Raw genomic sequence first — 7,500 nt, forward strand, 5'->3', positions numbered from 1 at the left:
CCCACTCCCAGGGCAGCGCGGCAGTGGTGCTGAGGACCGCAGAGGGGGGGCTTAATAGTCGAGAGGGAGCAGGTCCGGGGAGGCTTAATAGTCGTCCCCCGAGGACTCCGGGGGCCAGGCTTAATAGTCGTCCCCCCCCCCCCCCCCCGGGCGCTCCAGGGGGGAAAGCTTAATAGTCCTCCCCCGAGGACTCCGGGGGCAGGCTTAACAGTCGTCCGCCCCGGGCGCTCCAGCGGGAAAGCTTAATAGTCCTCCCCTGACAGTGTGTGTGTGTGTGGGAGGGAGGCTTAGCAGTCTTGCCCCGGGTGGTCCGGTGGGGGAGGCTTAGCAGTCATCCCCCGAGGACTCCGGGGGCAGGCTTAATAGTGGTTCCAGGGGAGGCTTAATAGTCTTCCCCCGGGCAGTCCGGGAGAGGCTTAATCGTCATCCCCCGACAGTGTGTGTGTGTGTGTGTGGGGGGGAGGCTTAGCAGTCTTCCCCCAGGCTGGGTGGGGGCCTGGCGGGAGGCGTCGCAGTCTTCCCCCGGGCGGTCCGGTGGGGGAGGCTTAGCAGTCGTCCCCAGGGCGGTCCGGGGGTGGGGTGGGGTGGGGGGCCTCACAGTCGTCCCTCGGAGAGCCGGGTCGGCGGCAGTGGTGGGTTTACGTCCAGCCTCCGGAGGGTGCGCGTCCTCGGAGGCGATGCAGGCGCCGCAGAGAGGCAGCCTCCGAGGCAGGGAGCGGAGCACCGAGGCTGGGGAGAGGGGAGCAGGAGCCGGGGGCTGGGGGTGGGGGTGGGGGGCGTTCAGGACAACCGGTCAAGCCCCGGGAAGCAGCTGTCAAATGTTCCAAGTCCCCACTCGGCCACCAGGTCCACCCCAGTCTAGCAATGGGGTTGACCTGGCTGACGGCCGGTTAGTATCAAGGTAAACTCACCGTCGTCCACAGGAGGGCAGCTCTCAGGCCGGCCGGCTGCGGCTGACTCTGGGGCGGCGCCCGGTCCCGGCAGCGAGGGGCGGGGGGCGCGGAGCGAGACGGGGCTAACCGGGGGGGGGGGGCGCCTCCTGCGACTTTGGGGGCCGCGGGTCGTCAGTGGCGTGCAGGCCGGGCCTCTCCCGGGGGATTCGGGGGGGCGGTCCTGCGGGCCGGGCGCAGGGGGCTCGGGCGAGCCCGGGCCGGTCCGCCCCGGGGCCGGGGTCTCCGCCTGCGGCTCAGGGGGGCGCGGGTCGTCGGGGGAGGAAGCCCGGGGGAGCTGCACACCGGCCCGCCAGGCCAGGCCTGGCCTGGATGGCCGCGGGGGGATTCGGGGCGGTCCCCGCGGGCCGGGGGCCGGGCGCAGGGGAGGCGGGGGGTCCGAGCGAGTCCGTCCCGGGCCCGGGGCCTCCCCCTGCGGCTTTGGGGTCCGTGGGTCCCCGCTGGCGGAAGCCACTGGGAGCTGGACACCCGCCGTCCGTCCCGCCTGGCCAGGCCTGGCCTGGGTGGCCGCGGGGGGATTCGGGGCGGTCCCGCGGGCCGGCGGCCGGGCGCAGGGGAGGCGGGGGGTCCGAGCGAGTCGGTCCCGGGCCTGGGGTCTCCCCCTGCGGCTTTGGGGTCCGTGGGTCCCCGCTGGAGGAAGCCGCTGGGCGCTGGACACCCGCCGTCCGTCCCGCCTGGCCAGGCCTGGCCTGGGTGGCCGCGGGGGGATTCGGGGCGGTCCCGCGGGCCGGCGGCCGGGCGCAGGGGGTCCGAGCGAGTCCGTCCCAGGCCCGGGGCCTCCCCCTGCGGCTTTGGGGTCCGTGGGTCCCCGCTGGAGGAAGCCGCTGGGCGCTGGACACCCGCCGTCCGTCCCGCCTGGCCAGGCCTGGCCTGGGTGGCCGCGGGGGGGGATTCGGGGCGGACCTGCGGGCCGGCGGCCGGGAGGGTCCGGGCCAGTCCGCCCCATGCCCGGCGTCTCCCCCAGCGGCTTCGGTGGCCCCGGGGGGGGGTCCTCCGCGGAGGAAGCCGGGTGGGTGGGGAGCCGGACCCCAGGCGCCCAGACCCGTGACCTGCGGCCGCGACCTCCGACTCGGCAGGAGCGACGAGGGGCTTTCCGGCCCGTCCCCCCCTCTCCTTCCCCCCCAGAAAAGGAGAGAGAGCTGACTCGGACCGGGAAAAGCTGCCTACGGCACCTGGGATTCCCAGGCGGTCACCCATCCAAGTACTAGCCAGGCCCGGGACGGTTTACCTTCCGAGATCGGACGGGATCGGGGGCGTTCGGTCCGGTATGGCCGTAGGCACCCGGCCCCGCGCCTCCTCGCCCGCTTTCCCCTGCCGACGCCCGGGCCTGCCGCACGGTGAGCCCCGGTCGGACTGCCCCCCCCCCTGCGGCAGGGCCCCCGTCTCTCGCGGGCCCGGTCCTTTTTTCCTTTTCGAGCTCCGGGGCCCGGGCTGGCCGCCAGAGCCCCTCCGCCCGCCCTCCCCGGCGTCGGGGAAAATACTGTCCCGGACTTCCAGTGCGCCCGATCCTGTCAGCCGGGGGGTGGGGAGGGGCAGTCCCTCGCTGCGGCCGGGGAGGGTGAGCCCAGGGCGGCTTGCCTGCCGTGCGAGGCCCCTCTCGGCCACCAGGTCAACCCCGAGTCGAAAGGGCTGAAAAATTTTCAGAGTCCCCTCCCGGGCACCAGGTCAACCCGTGGAATCGGACGGGTTCACCTGCTGGCCGGTTCGCTTCCCGGCCACCAGGTCAACCCCTAGGTTGCCGACCGGCCTACCCAGTGGCCGGTTTGCTTTCCGGCCACCAGGTCAACCCCTAGGGGTTTTAACGGGGGCACGCCCGGTGGCCTCTTTCCCGTCCGGTCACCAGGTCAACCCGGATCTCCCTCCTTCCCTGGGCGTCCCCTCCTCGGAGGCGTCAGGTTCCATTTCCCCCCCCCCCCCCAGACTTCCAGGGGCCCGATCCAGTCGGCCGGGAGGCAGTCCCTCGCTGCGGCCGGGGAGGGTGAGCCCAGGGCGGCCTGGTCCATGTCTCTAGTGGGCCCGATCCTTTTTTTTTTTTTCGAGCTCCGGGGCCAGGCCCGCCCGGGCAGCCCTCCTCGGAGGCGTGGGGCGATTCCCCCCCCCCCCCAGACTTCCAGGGGCCCGATCCTGTCGGCCGGGAGGCAGTCCCTCGCTGCGGCCGGGGAGGGTCAGCCCAGGGCGGCTTGCCTGCCGTGCGAGTCCCCTCTCGGCCACCAGGTCAACCGCGAGTCGAAAGGGCTGAAAAATTTTCAGAGTCCCCTCCCGGGCACCAGGTCAACCCGTGGAATCGAACGGGTTCACCTGCTGGCCGGTTCGCTTCCCGGCCACCAGGTCAACCCGTGGAATCGGACGGGTTCACCGGCTGGCCGGTTCGCTTTCCGGCCACCAGGTCAACCCCTAGGTTTTAAGGGGGGGACGCCCGGTGGCCTCTTTCCCGTCCGGTCACCAGGTCAACCCGGATCTCCCTCCTTCCCTGGGCGCCCCCTCCTCGGAGGCGTCAGGTTCCATTCTTTTTTCCAGACTTCCAGGGGCCCGATCCAGTCGGCCGGGTGGCAGTCCCTCGCTGCGGCCGGGGAGGGTGAGCCCAGGGCGGCTTGCCTGCCGTGCGAGTCCCCTCTCGGCCACCAGGTCAACCCCGAGTCGAAAGGGCTGAAAAATTTTCAGAGTCCCCTCCCGGGCACCAGGTCAACCCGTGGAATCGAACGGGTTCACCTGCTGGCCGGTTCGCTTCCCGGCCACCAGGTCAACCCGTGGAATCGGACGGGTTCACCGGCTGGCCGGTTCGCTTTCCGGCCACCAGGTCAACCCCTAGGTTTTAAGGGGGGGGGGACGCCCGGTGGCCTCTTTCCCGTCCGGTCAGCAGGTCAACCCGGATCTCCCTCCTTCCCTGGGTGCCCCCTCCTCGGAGGCGTCAGGTTCCATTCTTTTTTCCAGACTTCCAGGGGCCCGATCCAGTCGGCCGGGTGGCAGTCCCTCGCTGCGGCCGGGGAGGGTGAGCCCAGGGCGGCTTGCCTGCCGTGCGAGTCCCCTCTCGGCCACCAGGTCAACCCCGAGTCGAAAGGGCTGAAAAATTTTCAGAGTCCCCTCCCGGGCACCAGGTCAACCCGTGGAATCGAACGGGTTCACCTGCTGGCCGGTTCGCTTCCCGGGCACCAGGTCAACCCGTGGAATCGAACGGGTTCACCTGCTGGCCGGTTCGCTTCCCGGGCACCAGGTCAACCCGTGGAATCGAACGGGTTCACCTGCTGGCCGGTTCGCTTCCCGGGCACCAGGTCAACCCGTGGAATCGAACGGGTTCACCTGCTGGCCGGTTCGCTTTCCGGCCACCAGGTCAACCCCTAGGTTTTAAGGGGGGGGGGACGCCCGGTGGCCTCTTTCCCGTCCGGTCAGCAGGTCAACCCGGATCTCCCTCCTTCCCTGGGCGCCCCCTCCTCGGAGGCGTCAGGTTCCATTCTTTTTTCCAGACTTCCAGGGGCCCGATCCAGTCGACCGGGAGGCAGTCCCTCGCTGCGGCCGGGGAGGGTGAGCCCAGGGCGGCTTGCCTGCCGTGCGAGTCCCCTCTCGGCCACCAGGTCAACCCCGAGTCGAAAGGGCTGAAAAATTTTCAGAGTCCCCTCCCGGGCACCAGGTCAACCCGTGGAATCGAACGGGTTCACCTGCTGGCCGGTTCGCTTCCCGGGCACCAGGTCAACCCGTGGAATCGAACGGGTTCACCTGCTGGCCGGTTCGCTTCCCGGGCACCAGGTCAACCCGTGGAATCGAACGGGTTCACCTGCTGGCCGGTTCGCTTTCCGGCCACCAGGTCAACCCCTAGGTTTTAAGGGGGGGGACGCCCGGTGGCCTCTTTCCCGTCCGGTCAGCAGGTCAACCCGGATCTCCCTCCTTCCCTGGGCGCCCCCTCCTCGGAGGCGTCAGGTTCCATTCTTTTTTCCAGACTTCCAGGGGCCCGATCCAGTCGGCCGGGTGGCAGTCCCTCGCTGCGGCCGGGGAGGGTGAGCCCAGGGCGGCTTGCCTGCCGTGCGAGTCCCCTCTCGGCCACCAGGTCAACCCCGAGTCGAAAGGGCTGAAAAATTTTCAGAGTCCCCTCCCGGGCACCAGGTCAACCCGTGGAATCGAACGGGTTCACCTGCTGGCCGGTTCGCTTCCCGGGCACCAGGTCAACCCGTGGAATCGAACGGGTTCACCTGCTGGCCGGTTCGCTTCCCGGGCACCAGGTCAACCCGTGGAATCGAACGGGTTCACCTGCTGGCCGGTTCGCTTCCCGGGCACCAGGTCAACCCGTGGAATCGAAAGGGTTCACCTGCTGGCCGGTTCGCTTTCCGGCCACCAGGTCAACCCCTAGGTTTTAAGGGGGGGGACGCCCGGTGGCCTCTTTCCCGTCCGGTCAGCAGGTCAACCCGGATCTCCCTCCTTCCCTGGGCGCCCCCTCCTCGGAGGCGTCAGGTTCCATTCTTCTTTTTCCAGACTTCCAGGGGCCCGATCCAGTCGACCGGGAGGCAGTCCCTCGCTGCGGCCGGGGAAGGTGAGCCCAGGGCGGCCTGGTCCATGTCTCTAGTGGGCCCGATCCTTTTTTTTTTTTTCGAGCTCCGGGGCCAGGCCCGCCCGGGCAGCCCTCCTCGGAGGCGTGGGGCGATTCCCCCCCCCCCCCAGACTTCCAGGGGCCCGATCCTGTCGGCCGGGAGGCAGTCCCTCGCTGCGGCCGGGGAGGGTCAGCCCAGGGCGGCTTGCCTGCCGTGCGAGTCCCCTCTCGGCCACCAGGTCAACCGCGAGTCGAAAGGGCTGAAAAATTTTCAGAGTCCCCTCCCGGGCACCAGGTCAACCCGTGGAATCGAACGGGTTCACCTGCTGGCCGGTTCGCTTCCCGGCCACCAGGTCAACCCGTGGAATCGGACGGGTTCACCGGCTGGCCGGTTCGCTTTCCGGCCACCAGGTCAACCCGTGGAATCGAACGGGTTCACCTGCTGGCCGGTTCGCTTTCCGGCCACCAGGTCAACCCCTAGGTTTTAAGGGGGGGGGGACGCCCGGTGGCCTCTTTCCCGTCCGGTCAGCAGGTCAACCCGGATCTCCCTCCTTCCCTGGGCGCCCCCTCCTCGGAGGCGTCAGGTTCCATTCTTTTTTCCAGACTTCCAGGGGCCCGATCCAGTCGACCGGGAGGCAGTCCCTCGCTGCGGCCGGGGAGGGTGAGCCCAGGGCGGCTTGCCTGCCGTGCGAGTCCCCTCTCGGCCACCAGGTCAACCCCGAGTCGAAAGGGCTGAAAAATTTTCAGAGTCCCCTCCCGGGCACCAGGTCAACCCGTGGAATCGAACGGGTTCACCTGCTGGCCGGTTCGCTTCCCGGGCACCAGGTCAACCCGTGGAATCGAACGGGTTCACCTGCTGGCCGGTTCGCTTCCCGGGCACCAGGTCAACCCGTGGAATCGAACGGGTTCACCTGCTGGCCGGTTCGCTTTCCGGCCACCAGGTCAACCCCTAGGTTTTAAGGGGGGGGACGCCCGGTGGCCTCTTTCCCGTCCGGTCAGCAGGTCAACCCGGATCTCCCTCCTTCCCTGGGCGCCCCCTCCTCGGAGGCGTCAGGTTCCATTCTTTTTTCCAGACTTCCAGGGGCCCGATCCAGTCGGCCGGGTGGCAGTCCCTCGCTGCGGCCGGGGAGGGTGAGCCCAGGGCGGCTTGCCTGCCGTGCGAGTCCCCTCTCGGCCACCAGGTCAACCCCGAGTCGAAAGGGCTGAAAAATTTTCAGAGTCCCCTCCCGGGCACCAGGTCAACCCGTGGAATCGAACGGGTTCACCTGCTGGCCGGTTCGCTTCCCGGGCACCAGGTCAACCCGTGGAATCGAACGGGTTCACCTGCTGGCCGGTTCGCTTCCCGGGCACCAGGTCAACCCGTGGAATCGAACGGGTTCACCTGCTGGCCGGTTCGCTTCCCGGGCACCAGGTCAACCCGTGGAATCGAAAGGGTTCACCTGCTGGCCGGTTCGCTTTCCGGCCACCAGGTCAACCCCTAGGTTTTAAGGGGGGGGACGCCCGGTGGCCTCTTTCCCGTCCGGTCAGCAGGTCAACCCGGATCTCCCTCCTTCCCTGGGCGCCCCCTCCTCGGAGGCGTCAGGTTCCATTCTTCTTTTTCCAGACTTCCAGGGGCCCGATCCAGTCGACCGGGAGGCAGTCCCTCGCTGCGGCCGGGGAAGGTGAGCCCAGGGCGGCCTGGTCCATGTCTCTAGTGGGCCCGATCCTTTTTTTTTTTCCGAGCTCCGGGGCCAGGCCCGCCCGGGCAGCCCTCCTCGGGGGCGTGGGGCGATTTCCCCCCCCCCACCCCCAGACTTCCAGGGGCCCGATCCTGTCGGCCGGGAGGCAGTCCCTCGCTGCGGCCGGGGAGGGTCAGCCCAGGGCGGCCTGCTTGGCGGCCGGGTCCATGTCTCTAGTGGGCCCGATCCTTTTTTTCCCTTTTCCGGCTCCGGGGCCCGGGGTGCCCGGGTAGCCCTCCGCGGTGGCGTCGGCCAATTTTTTTTAAAATCAGACTTCCGTGGGCCCGATCCTGACGGCCGGGAGGCAGTCCCTCGC

General features: G+C 69.4%; 1 non-coding gene across 1 annotated transcript; it reads right to left on the reverse strand.

Moving 5' to 3' along the window:
- Positions 1–2,110: 2,110 nt before the first annotated feature.
- LOC135978820 (5S ribosomal RNA) lies at positions 2,111–2,229 on the reverse strand. Its single transcript, XR_010596178.1, has one exon. It is a non-coding gene; the product is annotated as a 5S ribosomal RNA (ribosomal RNA).
- Between the last annotated feature and the right edge of the window lie 5,271 nt (positions 2,230–7,500).

This window comes from Chrysemys picta, unplaced genomic scaffold, assembly GCF_011386835.1.
Source record: "Chrysemys picta bellii isolate R12L10 unplaced genomic scaffold, ASM1138683v2 scaf465, whole genome shotgun sequence".
Taxonomy (NCBI): domain Eukaryota; kingdom Metazoa; phylum Chordata; order Testudines; family Emydidae; genus Chrysemys; species Chrysemys picta.